The following is a 19,632-nucleotide window of genomic DNA, read 5'->3' on the forward strand; positions in this document are numbered from 1 at the left end:
GCGCCGCTCCTCGCCGCTCCTAGACGCCAGCTCACATTGAAAATTAATGACTTCCGGCCACTTTGACCCACTCGACTCTTTCCTTGTGAACGCACAGTGACACGTTTAAACCCGAAATAGCATGAGCGAGTGTGAGTGAGCCGCTCAGACCTACTCGACTGGTTCCTGATGCAGAATAATGAACGAGTTCAACCCAACATAGCTGCACAGTTACTCTCCGAGAGAGAACAGGTGGATATCGAGCGACTCCTGCAGAATTGTAACACTGATTTTACACGTAGAACAATAAAATATGACTTTGTGTGCTTTGAGACTGGGCATAAAATCGATTTGCTGTACATTTCACGCGACGGGAGGGTTGTTGTTATTTAGATGTGTCACTTTATGGTTTCCATGGTGACGCGTCATTGCTTGCCAAAAAATACAGAGATATGAATTTTTGCTCATATCGCTTGTAAGATACAAAAAAAAATAAAGACAGCGAGATTTTACTGAACAGGACGGAAGGGCAACTAAAGCTGATCTGTATACAAAAAACACTGGCGCAGACAACAAAAAATCGCGCACAAAACGCAACACAATACAATACAGCAAAAACAATACATTACATCTCCCCTTCTTCAACTTAGTTGGGGAGAGACCATGTATAGATAGCAGACTAAACAACTGAAAGTTTCTAAACCAATTTAAATGGTAGAATAATGAAATTAAACAAAGGTACTACACTTGACATACTTATTTAACTATTCAGACTTGTTAATTACCAACAATTGAATGCTATCAACAAAACAGTTAGGCCTACTGGATTATTTCACTCATGGGCTAATGGGCTACAAATTCAGTCTTTCAGGAGGCTTAACCACTCTGCCATGTTTAGTGATGTAGGGCAGACAGGGCTGAGGTTTATCCACATTCAGGGGATCCTTAGCAGGTGATGCAGAAGTCCCCACTAGGGGAGGAATCAGTTCCTCTTGTTCTGGAAGAGCATCAGACAACTCCTCCAAAGGCTCATTTTGCATGAAGTGACGGGACTGATTCGCTCTTGCAGCGCTTTTGCGAAGGTGCTGACTGTTCCGGCGGAACTCCATACCACCAGAGTTGACGATGTAAGACCTGGGTGTGCTGCTGTGACGCTGGACGACAACAGCTGGAGACCATTTGGCATGACCGGGGTAAGGCTGCATTCTGACTTCTTCGCCTGGCACCAGCGCAGGGCAAGTGTGCATCGTCCTGCCTTTGTCATAGTAGTACTTCTGGGAAGCTTTGGACCTATTGAGCATGTGTCTGATTTTCAAAGAGTTGTAGGCCTTTGGGATAAGCAGCTGTTAAGCTGTAGGGAGTTTGTTTCTGGGTCTTCTGCCCATGAGCAGCTGCGCTGGGGACAACTCTACTGTCTCTAGGGGGGTTGTTCTGTAGTCCAACAATGCCAAATGTCTGTCTGGTGCTTTGTTCCAAAGCCTTTTTACCGTTTGTACTCCACGCTCGGCTTCTCCATTTGAGTGAGGTGTGTGAGATGTGATATGCCATAGCTCTCACAAAAATCTCTGAATTCCTCTGACGCATACTGGGGGCCATTGTCTGTTCGTAGGACAGTAGGAATCCCATGACGACTGAAATGTGTTTTCAATATTTCAATGGCAGTACGACTTCTCTGATCTTTAAGCTCGTCCACTTCAATGTATTTTGAAAAGTAATCCACAAGAAGAATGAAATGTTTGCCATCAAATTCAAAGATGTCTGAGGCCACTTGCTCAAATGGCAGTTCTGGGGTTCAGTTGGCTTTAGAGGCAATCTTGGTAGTTTGTTTTGGAACTCTGCACATTTGCTGCAATTCTTCACAACCTCCTCTGTCTCTGCACTCATGCCCGGCCAGTAGAGCACTTCCCGCGCTCTCTGCTTGCTTTTCACAATCCCTAAATGAGACTGGTGTATGAGTTTTAACATGTGCTGTCTCATGGTGGGTGGTATTACTATACGCAGCCCAGACAACGTAACAGCGCGCTCTAGTGGCAACACAATACATTACATCACTCAGCCCTATACAGAAGCATACTGGACTTTTAATTAAAGTGAACTGGAGTTTTTTTTTTGTTTTTTTCAAATAGCATAAAAAATGTAAACTGTTTACACTATTTTTATACCCTCATATGTCACCAGATATCACCAAACCCACCAAAATGTTGGTTTTTGGCTCTGAGCTTACTGGAATTATTTGTTTTTACTGAAGTATAAGAAATATTAAATATTACATAAAATAAGCATATTTTACATTAAATATGGTACTTTTAGGGCTAAATAAATAATAATAATAAAAAAACACCAAAAAAAAAAAAACATACATTTTTATTTTTTTATTTTATTGAAGACAGTGATATGACATTTATCGAAAAAAACAAAAGGACAAATTAAGGGCTGCTGTGTGAAGGATGCTTGAGGGTTAAAATAAATGTAAGAAATAATGAAATTTGCATCTAATTAATGGCAATATTTTGATGGAGTCTTTTATAAAGCCAGCACTGTAGTGTTTTTCTTTAATATCACAGCTGCAGTGACTGCTAGAATCTAGAAGTGCTTCTCTCATTACTGCACACCAGTATTAGAGTACAATCAGGATAAACACACGAGTCCCTACGAGATTTCAGACAAATCAATATTGAATACAACTTCCACAGGGATATAGAAATATATAGAAAAATATGAGGTGGCAAGAATGTCCTTTTATCTCACACTCGAGGTTAAAGACTCACCAGTATGAGGCTAAAGGACCACTGTATTGGTACAAATATTTCAACTAAAGTAATATGTTTTGCATAATATCTGAGTTAATTATTGTCTAAAACAACCCTTTCAGCAATTTTTGAACCATATTCTGCTTTGATAAAATAATTTACTTTTATTAACTGAGTACATTGCAAAATGGATTTATAAAACAAAAATACAGGAATATTTCATTATAAAGGAAAAGATTGTGAAAGATTCTTACACTGCTTGAAGATCTCATAGTAACTTAATATGACTTAACAGCATCTCAATTAAATTATAATTGTTTATATTTTGTGAGTGATTTAATATTTTTAAATATGATGTTTTATTAGAAATATGGTGATCATCTCTTTTTCCCCAAATATCCTCCAAAAAACATAAAACATTAACAAAAAATCTGTTGATTTAATTACTTTGAAAAAACTGAAAACATTAACAAGACCTTTGTTTCAAATATAAGCCTTTAATTTTAATGATTCTCATTTGTCTGTAATAATTTTAATTTTAATAATTTTTACATGAGTCCATCTTTAGCCCCATTGTAAACTACCAAAAACCAGTCACAAAATATTAATAATCAAATAAAATTTTTATAATTATATTTTCATTCAGTGTGAGAAAAAAATGAAGAGTGATGTCTATTTTCCAAATACACCTGCCTCTCAACCTCCCCACAATCTTAAACACCAGAGTAATATGTCATAGTTATACTGTAATGTTACTCTTAATATTTTAACATGATTGCATGTATAGTTCTACAAAAGGTTTGAAGAATGAAAATGATAAACTAGTTCAGTATCAGGAATCATGTGAGTAGAGTGCATTTCAATTAGTTTCTTATCTTGTGCTTGTGCTGGCAAGTTAAAATCTCTATAGCACTGATCCTGGTGTATAGAAAAAGTAGTGCTCATACAAACACACACACAAACACACTCTCACCCTAAAACTTAAACACAGTCTCAGAGATCATTCATGTTCTTCACTCTCTGCAGGCTGAGGATCTGCAGTATTGGAGAGGAAGGCTGTGCTGCTCTGATTTCAGCTCTGAGATCAAACCCCTCACACCTGACAGAACTGAATCTGAGCTATAATAAACCAGGAGACTCAGGAGTGAAGCTGCTCTCTGATCTACTGGAGGATCCACACTGTAAACTGGAGAAACTACAGTAAGTTATTGAGTCAATGCTTTCATTTATTATCTTGTATTAAAGCAGATCTTAGTGTATTTTATCTTTCTCTTTATTGTACAGAATTTGACATTGGAAACTCCACATGCTCCAAACAACCGAATCAAAACAACACGTCCTGAACAAAACTGTCACCTGGACAAATGCTGATATTGTAGTGAATTTGCTTTCACCACCTTTTAGAGCCTCTTTCTGTATCATTAACACCAGGAAGACACAAGAGTAATAAAATTAGTTGTATTAAGAATAGATAAACAAATGTAATCAACAACTACTAAATAAAAACCATGAATGAAAAAGCAAAAGTAATAAAGTGCATACAGTAAGATGCATAACATGCAAGTGATTACATCGGGTGTTCCTTTGTCAGAGCTGTGTGGCCCTCCCTTCTTTCTTCCTGTGAAACTTATTTGCATAGTCCAAACACACATTTAGAAAAGTTTTACTGGTGCATTTTCACTTTCCAAACCACAACCAGAATAGGTTCGGCAATGTTATGAACACTTTGTGTAAGATGTTACACCACACTACACTACTTGTGCAGACACAATTCTATAATGGTAGAATTTACTCAATGATTGTTTTTTTTGTATGACATTGAGTTGTTTATTTATTTATTTATTTTAAATGTAACATAAATAGGTTAAGCAAAACAAACAGTACAAATATTATGAGCATCCCTTATTCTTTTCCTTTATTTTCTAATAATCACAATTCTGAAGTTGGCAACCCTAATGATGATGTAATTTTTTTTGGCTCCCCCGACAGTGGGGAAAATCATAAACTTGTAAGTTATAGACACTGATTGGAAAGTCTAAACTGCAAAACAAAACTGGAATGGAAAGTAAAGAACCCTTCTTTGTTTGAAGGTGATGTCTGATGTGATACAAGGACTGGGTGTCACTGATAGGCCCTATTAGTTATGGGATATCCCCTTTCCCCGTAGCTCTTGTCCACACACAGATGTTAGGTGGAGGGAGAGGGGCCCCAACCTGCTTATGCTGAGAAGACTAGGGCCCGTATTTATCAAGCTTCTCAAAGTGCCATTTTAGTCTTAAGTGCTGAGAATTCATGGAATTTACTCCTACTTTTAAACTTAAGGATAAAATCAATTTATCAAATTTATTAAAGCTAAGAATCACTCTTACTCTCCCAGACAGTTTGAGAGTACATGATACTATCGTCTATGGGCACAAAACTAAACTAAAGGTTGTGATGAGGCTTCATTTTCTTCCCATACTGTATTCTCTTGAAACATCTTTATTGTCAAATGTGTGTTGGATGTAAACTCCTCTTAAAAATGTCACCATTCAATGTGAATTTATCTGAGAATATTCTTAAATAAGGAAATCTATCCAGTGACTGGTCTGTGTCGTCATCCAAAATCCTGTTTGTGGCACAGCAAAGTGTCATGAAGACTGACACTTAAGATTTAGTCCAATACTTCAATTAAATTACGACTAAGATGCTTGATAACTAACTTTTAAGCGCAGCTTTGAGCCAATTTTTTTTTCCTTTAAGTAAGTGCAGTGAAAAGCAGCGTTCTTGTGAGTAATTCTCAGAGGGCTGATAAATTCGGGCCCAGGTCTCTGTCATTGTAGGTGTTCTCCTCTGACTTGAGGACTTTGAGAGCTTTAAGAAGTAGATGATGGAACTCTGCTAAGTTCTCAGCATCCTTACTTTCAGTTCCTCTAGACTCTCAACTACACTGTTTATGGCCATTCTCATAGCCATCTCTGCCCTTCTTCTGTCTTTGCTCTCTGTCCTCCCACTGCTTGCTCTTCTTTCTGGGGACATGTCTGTGACTGTTATGTCTCCTGTAACCTGAGAACCTGGGGCTCTGGGTGCTCTGCTGGAGACTGCTGGGATGGACAAACCTGTGCTGGAGAAGTTCTGACACTTCAGATTGAAGGGGAGTCTTACTGTCATTTCCTGATTCAAGCACAGATGTGCCAATTACATTTCAGATGTGACCAATAGGTGGCGCTGTTATCAAATCGATGTGGTGTGTTCTGTGTGAGTTGACAATGAAACACACAAAGTTTGGTGTCAGTATGCCAATGACATTGCAGAGATACAGCTACAAGTGCCATTTTGGCATCATGCCTCAAATTTGTTGCTGTGGTATGAGAAAACAGTTTTGTCTATCGACACAAAATCGATAACTTTTTGTCAGCACAGTCTGAAGATCATCTGACTCGATTTTGGTGAAAATCGAACCAACGGTTGATGAGGAGTTCGAAAACGTAGGTTTTTAACATAAATCAAAATGGCGAACAGGAAGTTTAGCTTACTCTGGCATATTTGGTATCTATGTTGTCGGCATAAGCTACGGAATATTTTGAGACCAGTTTCATTGCAATAGGCTAATGCAATAAAAAGGTATTAGCATTTTTATAAATGTAATAATTATTGGTTAATGAATGGTTTATTACTCTTGACCAATAGGTGGCGCTGTTACCAAATTGATGTGGCATGGTCAGTGTGAAGTGACAATGGCACCTACAAAGTTTGGTGCAAATATGTCAAAGCTTTGCAGAGATACAGCCTCAGATGTATTTTGGCATCTTATGAACAAATTCATTGATGCGCTAAACGAAAACTGTTTCATGTATCAACACGAAATCCATATCTTTTTGTCAGCTTCATCTGAAGATGATCCGAGTCAAATTTGGTGAAAATCGGACTAACGGTCTAGGAGGAGTTCGAAAAAGTAGGTTTTCAACATTAATCAAAATGGCGGACAGGAAGTATGGCCAATTTTGGCATAATTGGTATCGATATTCTCGGCATGACCGAAAGAATATAGGGAGACCACTTTCTTTTTAATAGTCTAATTTATTCAATAGTTATTAGCATTTTTTAGATATTTCATTATAACTTTTGACCATAAGGTGGCGCTGCCCCCAAACTTTTTGAGTAGCATCAGAGCATGGTGGCGAAGATTTTTGTAACTATTTTCATAATGATCCGATAATGCGTTCAAAAAATACAGCATTTTAGAACATAATTCAAAATGGCCGACACCTAAAATGGCTGACACGGGAAAATTGGATATCATTCGACTCGACATGACCCACCGAATCGAAAGAGACCAGTTTTGTGATTTTTGGCAAAACCATTCAGAAGTTATAAGCAAAAATATGCATTTTTCATATCTCCTGACCACTAGGTGGCACTACATCGAAACACTGCAGGTAGTCGCAGGTCATGCTTGTTATAACACACACCAAGTTTGGTCTCAAAACGCCAAACCGTTGCGGAGTTATAGCCTCACAAGCATTTTTGAGTGCTTTTCGTAGAATTTGTTTGCGAGGTATTCGAGAACGGTTGGACGAATCAACTTGAATTCCAACTTTTTGCTGGCGTCATCTGAAGATGATCTGAGCCAATTTTCATGAAAATCAGACTAACCGTCTAGGACGAGTTCGAAAAAGTAGGTTTTTCGAACAATTGAAAATAGCAATAAAACTAAACCTTGCGATTTTTGAATTTTGGGGTCCATTCAACTCGAATTCCATTCAAATTTAAATTTTGTGGTTTATGTTTCAAAAGTTATTAGCATAACATTTTTGAAAGTTTAGACAAGTGGTGGCGCTAGAGAGTTTGAGTTAGAGACTCCAAACTTGCTGTGGTTAATGGTGACACTGTCCTCTATCAGTGTACCAAATTTCACAACTTTCCCACAAGCGGTTCTATGGGCTGCCATCAGTGGCGGACTGGGACAGTAAATCAGGCCGGGAATTCGACTCCACCCCAGGCCACCTCTGTTGCTGCAGTCACCACCACCCAATTCATGTGTCCACCAGACTGCTAAACTTGTAGGCTAACCCTGTTAGTTGATGTAACAGGTAGACTACCATACATAACATGAATAGATAAATAAATAAACCCTCAAAAACTCACTAGGAATACACCATCTATATCATCTTTCCCTGAATCCCTCTCTCTTTCACTCTGCACATCTAGTTTCTCTGCAATATGAAATAAGCACTTTCAATAATCTATATTAATTGTGCAGCCATCAATTGTATGTCCCCATGAGTATAGTCAGCATGTTTAGTTTTGCTTATAGCTTAAACTTTACCAGAAGGTTCCTGCTCTGACTCAAAAGCTGAACTGTCCATCCCCTCTTGTTCAACAGCAGGAGAGCTGTTGCTTCCTTCGACACCTTCAAAATAATTAAATAAACATTGTAGACTAGGCTACATATTGTATGCTAGAAATGGAAAATCAAAATTTCTGGTCAAATTTGGCACAAAAAAAATACTGTATCCCCATATGTAAAACAGTGTGCTAGTTTGTCATTAAGATGCTCTTTTAAAACTTCTATCATTATATATATTTGTAATATTTTTTTTATAATAGTTTTATCTAGTGTAAGTCGCTTTGGATGAAAGCGTCCGTCTGCCAAATGATTACATGAATATAAGGGGTGGAACAGCTCAACTTTTTCACGGTTCGTTTTTGTTTCACAGTTTTAGAGTCACTGTTTCGGTACCGTTGTATGTTCTATGTTTATGGAAAAACTATACTTTCAAAAAATATATATTTTATCATATTATTAAGAATATTCTAGCTACAAGCAACAGCACAAATAAATACAATAGAGTAAAGATACAAATAAAATAAACTGACTTTCGGGGTTTTTTTGGTAGGTATAGCATTAGTTTTTAGGTACAGAAATTGAATAAAGTAATCAAATGTAAAACAGCATCGCATTTTGGACTGTATAAATTAAAGATAAATCTTTATTAAAGTTACAAAAGCTTTTCAATCAAGAGCAGTGAGTGATTTCTTTGTTGTTGCTGTTCGATTAATATAAAGACTGTCACTGAATGCACTGATCCAGTGTTCGTATTCGTATTGAACAAGAGTGATTGGTTTGTCCACGGGTTTTTTTTTTTTTTCAACAAATCTCTGTTGTTGTAATGTCTGGGAAGCCAAAATGTTCATCCATCAACAGAAACATATATTAACTGAACCCTGTTTGTTTTACGTGTTATTTATAGTAAACCATATTACAGATGCTTACTCAGATTTAAGTTGAACCGCGGTCCCATATAAATGTAATTCTGACCGACCTGCTACCTTACTGGCGAACATGGCTGGGATTCTGCATAACTTGCTGCGTCTGTGGCCAGGGCTTTTCTCCTTTTTATACGTTCCCTCTCTGCTCCGCCTTTGCGTTTACGCTCCATTTTTTGCACGGTTTTCTAAGATGAAGCCTGCCTCTGGATATAGCCAATTAGGCAGTGCTTCGCTGATGTTGGGTCATGTGGTGGTGTCATTTTCACTCCGCGATCGCCTGATTCGTAGATTCATAAGTCCGTAAATTAATTTGCAGTTGCAAACCGTAACCAGCCTATTGCACGTCAGCCTGATCGACTGCACAGCGGCAGCCGGCAGGCCAGAATGACCATCAGGCCACCGGGAAATGTCCCGGTGCTCCCGATGGCCAGTCCGCCCCTGGCTGCCATAGACTTGCGGCGGACGAAAAAAAGAGACACAAAAATAAACACACAATATATCTTTGTTCCAAAATGACAAAGTGTCTCATTAATTAACTCATTAGTTCTCTTTGTTTGCTCTGTATATAAACTGAGTTCTCTGTTCATCCTCATTTGCAGTAGAGTGTGGTGTTCCCTGAACTGTTCATTATTAAAACAGTTTTCGTTATGCTCTCCTTTGTTGTGTGCTTTCATTGACTGCCACATTTCATAACAAAGAGCCTGTAAAAAAAAAAAATTATATATATATATATATATATATATATATATATATATATATATATATATATATATATATATATATATATATATATATATATATATATATATATATATATGTTCCCAGTCTTTTTATACAAGTATATACACATACATATATTGTACACTACATATACTTTACATAGATACAGTGTTACCCACCCACATGGTTACAAGATCAGATCCAAACGCACAGTTGTGGTGTCCAATCCAGCCCCAAAGACCCCTGACCTAAATGATTGTGTTTATTTAGTCATCATTAGATTGGCTAACAAGTGTTATAAGTTGGTCATGATTCCTTATCATTAATCTCCAAAGAACTCCTCTCATCTGGGTGACTGTTGAATCTCCTGGAGACTGTTCCTCTGTTCCTCTCATAACCCCAAACCACCCTGCAATCACACCATTAGACCATTAGTACAAATATAGGCAGTATTTCCTACAAAGTTAGGCGGATGTAATATATACTGTACCTATCCCATCAACTTCCTAATTTTAGACCAGAGTAGGGTTTGAAATCGAGGAATTGAAAAGAACTGATAGCTGCTGATACTCAGTTTAATTTGTTTGTATTACATGGCTCTCTGAAATGCCAGATTCTGGTTGCTTAGTCACAATCTTCACAGTTATACCGTGATAATGACTGTGTAAATAGCAGAGCTTATCCACCTTGTTCTCAACATGGAAGAGAGCTATTTTCGTTAAATTCGAGACTTAGCACCACAAATGTGCTTTCAATCAAATGCAGCAAGTTCCATCTTCTTCCTCAATTATTGACTGTATTTACTGTAAAATGAAACGCTCACTTCAGTGTTGATAGGCCTATGTTAATATTGCTAAAGTGTTCATTTTTGTTGATAGAACAACTGTTTTGTACACTGTAATAGAATATAAGATAATAAACAGGTAAGATCCAATTTCATTATAATGAAAGAGAAGACATTTTCACTTTCCACACTGGACTCTACTGTTTATAGCTAAAACATACCTTTTTTGTCTATTAGACATCTGGATATAGATAAAATATGTCTAAGAAAAATGTTTACAAATGGCTAAATATGTACACAATCTGTATCAACTGTAGCTAATACTTGCAGTTATCATTATGCTACAATATTAAAATCTGTTTAGAATTCTTGTGTGCAGTTAATAATAATAAAAGAGGAGCATCACACATAGGGCTGGGTATTGTTCAAAGTCTTTCGATCCGGTGCCAATTTCTGTACCTCGGTTTCGATACCGGTTCCTAACGATACTTCTTTCGATACCAATTTTATGAAATCCATTTGAACAAGATTACAGAACACATTACCTCAGAAAAACTTTGGTTTTATTTTTTCAGTTTGACTCATGCTCCTTAGCCAGTGCACAAACTAACAAAAAAAGCACAAAGGAACAAAAAATGTTTTATAAAGAGCTCATGCTCACCAAAGCTGAGTTTATTTTAATAAAAAATACAGTAAAACTTGTAATATTGTGAAATAGTATTACAATTTAAAATCTTATTTGAATATATTTCAAAATGTAATTTATTCCTGTGATGTCAAAGCTGAATTGTCAAAATCATTACTTCAGTGTCGCATGACCCTTCAGAAATATGAAAACACTTCGCTGCTTAATATTTTGGAAACTATGATACAGTTTTTTTCATGATTCTTTGATGAATAAAACATGAAAAAGAACAGCATTTATTTAAAAATGAAATATTTTGTAACGTAACACGTTTTAATGTCACCTTTGATAACTTTAATGCATCCTTACTGAAAATAATTCTGACTAACAAACACATTTTTGAACGGCAGTGTACATTCCGTAGTTATTATTTATTGCAATATAAACACTGTCAGAGTGATCAACAAGGTATCTCTTCATTTACCAGTCGAAGACGGGCAACTTTCTGCTCTTATGTTTACTCCGTGCACTGTAAAGGTCTTCATCATGGTACCGGTATTTGCAGCAATTATTTTACCGCAAATACTGCATCGCGCGCTGTTGGCATCGAGCCTGGAGAAATGTACCCACACTTTTGATCAACTTTTCCACATCTTTAAGGTATTATGTGTGTGTTCTCGCGTCTCATATAAGTATGTGCGTGGAGAGTTTGTGCGTGCGCGCCTCATATGAGTATGTGCCTGTTTTTATACAGTCTATGGTATGTGCGTGGAGAGTTCCGCGCGTCTCGTGTGTGTAGAGTTTGTGTGTGTGTGAGTGACTTTATGTGACTTTATGTGTGTTGTTGTGCATTACATATGTACTTGTTTGATCATTGACGTTGACGAGTTAACTCCTTAGGTATCGAAATCTGGAACCGAACAACGTCATTTTTCGATACTCGATAGTATCGAGGCAATTCGGTCGGTACCTAAAAAGTATCGAACTCGGTACCCAGCCCTAATCACACAGCTGGTGAGGAAGACTGGTTCTGTGGTTGGCAGAAGAACTGGACCCCGTCACACATTAGTGTCAGAGAGAAGGACTCTTATAAAAACTGCTGTCCTTTATGGACAATGTCCATCACTTGAAAACAAAGAGCTACTGTGTAACCAAACTGAAGCTCAATCCTAATAAATGAAGTGAAGCTTGTGGAAGCACAAGTAACAGACCCACACACACTGTACCTTCAGACACGCTGTTGGAGTCCATGGTTGGGTCAGTGGGGGGTCCTTAAAATTTGAATAGTTATTATCAATAGTTATTAACAGTCACTTAACAAGATTGTATAATAATGATTTTATTGCTGGTTGAGAAGGGATGTCTGGATTGTAATGTGAGGAAACCACGTTCGTGTCAGTTGCTCAGGTTTTCTAAACAGCTCTTTGTTTGTTTTGGTGTCTCTATACAGAGACTGTCCCACTGGATTGTGGATGCAATAGTCTTGTCATTCAGACAGTGTACTTAAACTGCTATGATTCAATAAGAGCTCAGTGTTCTCTAAGCTCTAAGAAAAATCTTTCTCATATCATCAGTTACTGATACAATGTCTCGTTCCCTCATCTCAGGGAACCAAGGTAATATTGAGCAACCAGAGACATTATAGTTAGAGCCCCTGATTTATAAAGATTAATTACTGTAACAAACAAAAATAAATCATTGGTGAGTGTAAGGTCCAGGCACTCAGTCCAAGGAAGGTATCCGGTGCTGGCTGAAGGTTTCTTGCGTGTTTGGTCTTTTCAGCGTGCAAAGTTATTCAATTTAAATCCAATTCTAATCTGACTCCATTTTAATATTTCATCTGACTCCATTTTAGTATGACCTCGAATTTAGGTTGAAAGGCAAATTGGTTGATTGTCTGTCTCTAATAATTATTATGATTATTCTGACATTGGATTATTCTAGTTAACTCTTTACTTTATATTTACTCGTTCATTAGGAATCTATGTCGCTCAGGGTGGCCCAACAACGGCCGTTCTTCTACGTGTGCCCCACGATCACAAACTCGCCAGTCTAAACAGTAGTCAGAGGTTATGACTAATACTATTTAATAGGTTACCCATACTTACCATATTTGAAATAGTATTTTCGTTTAGTCCCCCTCAGTTACCCATGTATAACTTAGTAAAAACTCACCACAATCATCAGCGGTTATCCTAGCACTATCTGTCTAGCCCCCCCGACAGTCATATAACTACGTACAACTTAATTAAAGCTGAGACAATAATCAGCGGTTATGCTAGTACTCTTTGTCTAGCCCTGATAGTTAAGATTAAGGCTACGTCCACACAAAGCCGGAGCTTATCCCAATCCGATCCTTTTTTTTTTCTCATCTCAAGAAATATCCGCGTCCACACGAAACCATAAAACGATGTAGTATACATGCCAGACCAGTATGTGGCGCTGTAATTCTGCCACAGAGATACACTAAAAATGGAGAAGAAGACATGAACTATGCGCATAAACCTTGCGCTTGGCACACAAACAAACATGGAACAATACATTTATTAATCTGTGTTAATGTTAGTTAATAAAAAGACAATCATTCAGTGTGTGTTCATGTTTTTGTTGCTGTTACGTGACGTAGAGGTGTCTGACTAGGGGGGAGAAGTGGGCTGATGACCTCATCGTTTCAGAAAATATACGGATTAGCCGTCCAGACGAAAACGCAAAGACGGCGTTTTCAGATTTATCCACTCTGGGACCCGGTTTCAAAAAATAGCGGTTTCACCTTACGAAAACGCCAGATCCATGTGGACGAAACGTCTATCCGATAAAAAATTTGTGCGTATTCACAGAAACGCGTCTCCGTGTGGACGGGGCCTAACTACGTACAACTTAAATAAAGCTTAAACAATAATCAGCGGTTATGCTAGCACTACCTGTCTAGCCCCCCGACAGTTATATAACTACGTACAACTTAATTAAAGCTGAGACAATAACCAGCGGTTATGACCAGTACTCTGACTAGCCCCCCATAGTTACTGCAACTGAGTACAATTTAACTAAAGTCAAGCGGTTAGTCAGAAATCTAAAACCTCACCTGATGTGCCCCATGCTCCATCTAGCCTGAGTTTTAGTATGCACTTAACCCTGGACGCAGATTTGCGGAAACATAGCCTTCACTTAATCTACTTGAGGAAACAATTTCAGAGTAACTCAGAGTAAATCAAATGTAACAATTTATTATCAGTCAGATATGTATTATGCTAATTACATAGCCAATTCAGAGATATCAAATCAATACAGAACACATCAAATTCTCAAAGGTGAATCTAAGAGTAAAAGATGCATACCTGACTTTTAGAAAAATACATAAGTATGAAGTGTGTGGACACACTTCATGCTAAGGGCTCATTCTGGCTACAGAAGGCCCTGATCCTTTTGCTGCAATCGTTTAAATACCTCAGACCAAGACAAACATCCCCCGAGATGGAGACAGTAACTAACAATTGGAATTTGCATTAACTGGGTGGTTTTACAACTCAATGGGAACAGGAGGTAATTTACATGGAGGACCCTGGGAAGGGGCACTCCCATTACAGTAGGCAAAATATCTCTTAACTCTTAGGATCTGTACTATCTTTAAATCTACTTTTGTAAGATTGAGACCATTGTACCAGTTGCACTGAGACATTTCAAATGATACCAAACATGACTGTTAATTTTCATGTAATCATTTTGAGCAGATTGAGTAGAAGGAAGCATGGGTGAAGGGGTTTAAAATGAAACAAATGGCCAGAAGGGAAGGAGGTCTCCTGCACCTCCACTCTGAGGGGTGTCTCGAAGATGCCCGAGTATGTTTGTATTGTCTGTTTCTCCGGAGATCAAAGTATCTCAGGTTCTTTAATCCTTACAGTGAGATACCAAATCATACTGCTTTGAAAAGAATTGTGTTAGTCCTATCAGTACATAGAATTACAGACAGCTGTGTCTAACAACAATCACATTTGAGATATTTCAGAACTAGTCTTACAGTTTTATATGTTTCTCTGACCCATATTTTAATCAGGTAATTATTGCTGCTGTGGTCGCTGCATACCTGGACACGGTTGACAGAGTTCAGAGATGTTGAGGTGTTTGGTCTGGTTGCTGATTGAATTGTTCAGCACACAGCTGTAGATGTTGATATCCTGATAATTTACCTCCAGAGGACGAGAGAAGCTGTTGTTGAGATCAGAGACACTGACGGATGAGATTAAACTCTTTCTTTGTACCAGCAGAGAGTCGTCTCTGTCACATTCATCACTGAACACAGCAGGACACATTTCCAGCTCGATGTGTGATGTCATGAACGTCAGTTCTTTATTGTTAAACAAATGTGGTTTGATGTTTGTGTCACAAAGTTCATGAGGTTTCCAGAAACAGTCAGGATTAACCAGTTAATTTCTCCAATGATAAATCTGTTTTGATGAATCTAAGCAGAGACTTACATTGTTGAATGAGAAACACACTCCTGATCCATACGTCAGTCATGGGTGATGTTAATCTTTTCTACAAACGTTTCTTATTTCTAGATAACTACAGTTACTGAATTATCAGCGGGGTTGTGTTATGAATCAGGTTCATGAGGTCACCGGGCAGACAACTATAGTGAATTATACTATTATACTACAACAAAAGAATAAAATTATAATTTTTTTTTTTTCAAGAAATGATATGAACTCATTTTTATGGATGAACACAAACAGCTGTGCTATAAATATATGTACACTACTCGCTTCAACATGAACTCTTAAAGGGAATGCATGTTTCTTTCTCTGTTTTTTACTTGAATCAGCTCAATTGTAGGTTGTGCGTGTGCGTGTGTGTGTGCGTGTTTAGGCTACTGTAAGTGTTTGTATAACTGCTGTTCAATCAGTTCAGTCAGCGCTCTGTTATCAGTTGTAGGGGTGGTTGTAGTAAAATATCAGAGCACTAGATGGTGTTTATACGAGTGTATGGGACGCTCAGGGTTCAGGTGTAGTGCAGCCAAGATGGTGGTGTGTGTTTACAAGCAGTCATCAAATGTGACATTTCAAACAATATTGAACAAACCGGGTGATATGTAACTAAGAAGTGAACATAATCATTTGTATTTGAATAGAAATACACTTATTATCAAGCTCAAATCCGATAAAAGCGTTTGGTTTCACTTTCAGTTTCACTTTCGTTTGTGACGCAGTTTAAAAATGTGTTCAATCTACGGGCAATTATCGACATTCAGAACAATAATATAGATTACAAATACAAAACATATATGGAAACTCACCCGTGGTCATTTACACACTGGTAAAACATACACAAAGTAGAATAAACAGTTCAGATTTGTACCCTGCTGCTGTCCAGATGAAATGTCCGCTCCTAACTGCGCTACGTCTGCTGCGCGTCACTAGGGGGCGTGGTCAGGGGTTTTCTGAGTCTGTCTGCAGGGGGTTCAATGTTTGGGGCACGAGGAGGTCAGAGTAGTAAAATAATAATCAATTATTGATTACTAATTTGAATCAGTACATTTCAATGAAAACAATACCATAAAAGTGAGACAAGTAGGTTTTTGTGATCACATCATTTTAAACCGTGGAAAGTTTAAGGGAGCGAAAGCATTCAAACAGTTCAAAACAACTCAAAAGCAGAGAAAGCCTGAGCGATTTCATCAGAGATGGAGGAGAGAATAGATGCCAGTAAATGATTATTTTCAGCTTGTATTTGTCTTAAAAGCTCGAGTGTTTAGATGTTGTCTGATGGAGATTAGAACGGTCTGAAACTTGTCTAGAGGACACAGTCAGCACGTGTTTTCTCAGACCACATGATTTACATCACATTGACCGATATTCAGATTAGTTTTGTTATTACAACATTTCAAGACCTCACATTGTTGGCCAGCCGCGGATAGTTGTAATTCACTGACAGCCAATGAAACTGAAGCATTTCAACAGCTGGACAAAGAGCGGAAATGATGTAACAACCAATCAGAGTTTTTCATGCATTTATTTGCACCGGGGTTCGAGTCCCACTCACGCAGATCTAAACCATTATTTCACACAGCTTTGTGCTTTCATCAAACTAAATTCTCAAATTAAACAATTAGTGGTGGGCCGTTATCGATGTTAACATGCTGCGTTAACGTGAGACTCTTATCGGGCGATAAAAAAAATATCGCCGTTAATCTATTCTCAAAGTTGGGTTGGGAGCTGGGTCTATACTACACAAGCTATGATGACTTTCACCGTGATAGTTTAGCGTGGATGTATACCTAGACGAATTGCACTGTAGCGGGCGAGAACAAGTCTTCGAACCTGTGTGTATGCCTACTGTGAAATTACCAAGCTTCCCAAAAAAACCTCGACAAGACTCACGCCTGTTTCACACATACTCCGTCTGCAGTGCGTATGCAGTCCGTGTGTGTGTGGTGCAGAAGCAGCACGGACTCATTGTGCTTTCACACAGGACGCGTTTGCAGTCCGCTACTAATCCGCGGCTGTTTAGTCCACAAACACAACATTTGTTCATTATTCTATATTTAAAAACAATTTAAAAAAATAAATAAATAAATAAATAAATAATATGACTCTTATCACAGAACAGTAACAATCTTTCATAATCATAGACATTAGTTTAAACGTAATAATTATAAACAACATTATTCATGCATTTGACCCTCCTGCCATTTGCATTTAAATCTTTATTACAAGCAATCGCACGGTTGTTAATGAACTTTGTTTTTCTGCTTCCATAAAAGTGCATAGGCCTATGTCATGTTGCCTTGTTTATCTAAAGGTGCTCTTTTTCTTGTTTTAAACCTAGCCAAAAACCCATGTGTTGCGTGTGAAACACAGTAGGCTTTAATTAGAATACATTTATTGTGAAATTACTGCATTTCCGTGTCAATCCATGTTAATTTTCTACCGCGAAAAATGCGCTGTCATTTTAATTCAGCGCATGCAGCACAGCAAAAATAGACTCGGTACGTAAACGATCGCTGCACTGCTGCAGACGCACCGCTCCTGGAACGCACGGACAGACCACAACCGCGTGAACGCTGGAATCCGTTAACATGGGTGCGTAAAAAAAATAAAATAAAATGCAACGCATACGCACTGCAGACGAAGTATGTGTGAAACAGGCGTAAGGTTGTTTGCAACTTGTGCAATGCGGAATTAGTTTACTGTAGGAGTTCTTCCAGTCTCAAGTACCACCTAAACGCAAAGCATCCCTTAGCTAATGCGGAAGATGCCGGGCCAAGCAATGTAGCGCAGGGGAAGAATCGTCCTCAAACTGCTATGTTTGAGTGCAGGACAGCTCTAATAGTACTAACAAGTACATCTTATTGAACATAATTTGAATGCCTTCGGAATAATTCAAATGGGCCATTTTAATCTAGATTAATCTAGATTAATTCCAAAATTACAGTGAGATTAATCTAGATTTAAAAAATGAATCTATGCCCACCACTATAAACAATACATTACAGCTGCAAAGTCTTTAGTGTCTTGCATTTTTGGAAAACAAAGTATTATGAATAAATGATTAGTATAAAAATAAATACAGTAAAATAATAGTAGTAAACATTAAATGGTTATATGAAAACATTAATACTTATATAATAATGGTTATATTAAACATGAATGGTTTCTATTAAACAGTTTTCGTAATGTAAAGAAGAATCATTTAAATTGAACTCAAACTGAGTAATAATCAAGAACTGAATGAAAATTGATTGAGTTATGGAATAATTTGTCACACTTAAGATAAATGATCTATTAAGTGTTTCCAAAACCACAGAAACTGTAAAATATTACTCCTATGATGTAGAACACAGCATTCATGAAGCGATTTATAATTTTCAGTTGTATTTTTATTAAATGCTTTAAGCACTTTTTAAGATTGGTAAATATCGATAAAAAATAATGAAGTAGAAAGAAAAATTGTATTCTTACAATATATAGACATTACAATCTCACACTGAACAATAGACAAATCAAATTTTCATTGAGTTGTACATGGTGTGCATAGTTTTCCCTTGTATGTCTCTCAGTGTTATTTTCATCAAAAATATACTGAGAACTTGATTTGTCAATTAAACAAAATTGACAAAATCTGTTTGCAGAGAAACTTTCCACATAGCCACAGAAAGAGTGACAGGCAAGATTGTCTGCTGTCAACAAACAAAGCGTTTCATAAAGTAATTGATATTTGTCAAGTATTTTGACCTCTACACCATTCTGCTCAATTTCTTCTTAAAAGTCTGTTAAAAGCGGTTCCAGAATTCTTTCAAAACCATAAATGTCTTTATCAACAGAATTAAATAAAAGACATAAATGAATATTGGAAATTACAGAATTGTTCTCTGAAGGCACATTTCGTAACGCAAAGTAAACGGCCCCCATTTTATGAATCTTTGTTTTAGATCCAAGAGGATTTGTTGTTTCAAAATCATCGAAGTATAACTGAATTTGTAATGCATTGGAATGGTTTCGGTAAAGAGGATGTTTAGAATAATGAGC

At 37.4% G+C, this 19,632-nt stretch overlaps 1 protein-coding gene and 1 long non-coding RNA gene across 2 annotated transcripts in view; both read left to right on the plus strand.

Moving 5' to 3' along the window:
• The window catches only part of LOC109083393 (NLR family CARD domain-containing protein 3-like), a 67,229-nt gene that overhangs the window by 18,539 nt on the left and 29,058 nt on the right, over positions 1 to 19,632 (plus strand).
• Positions 3,167 to 4,265, plus strand: LOC109074376. The gene is made up of 2 exons (XR_002015021.2): positions 3,167 to 3,929; positions 4,014 to 4,265. It is a non-coding gene; the product is annotated as an uncharacterized LOC109074376 (long non-coding RNA).

Source organism: Cyprinus carpio, unplaced genomic scaffold (genome assembly GCF_018340385.1).
Source record: "Cyprinus carpio isolate SPL01 unplaced genomic scaffold, ASM1834038v1 S000006557, whole genome shotgun sequence".
NCBI lineage: Eukaryota > Metazoa > Chordata > Actinopteri > Cypriniformes > Cyprinidae > Cyprinus > Cyprinus carpio.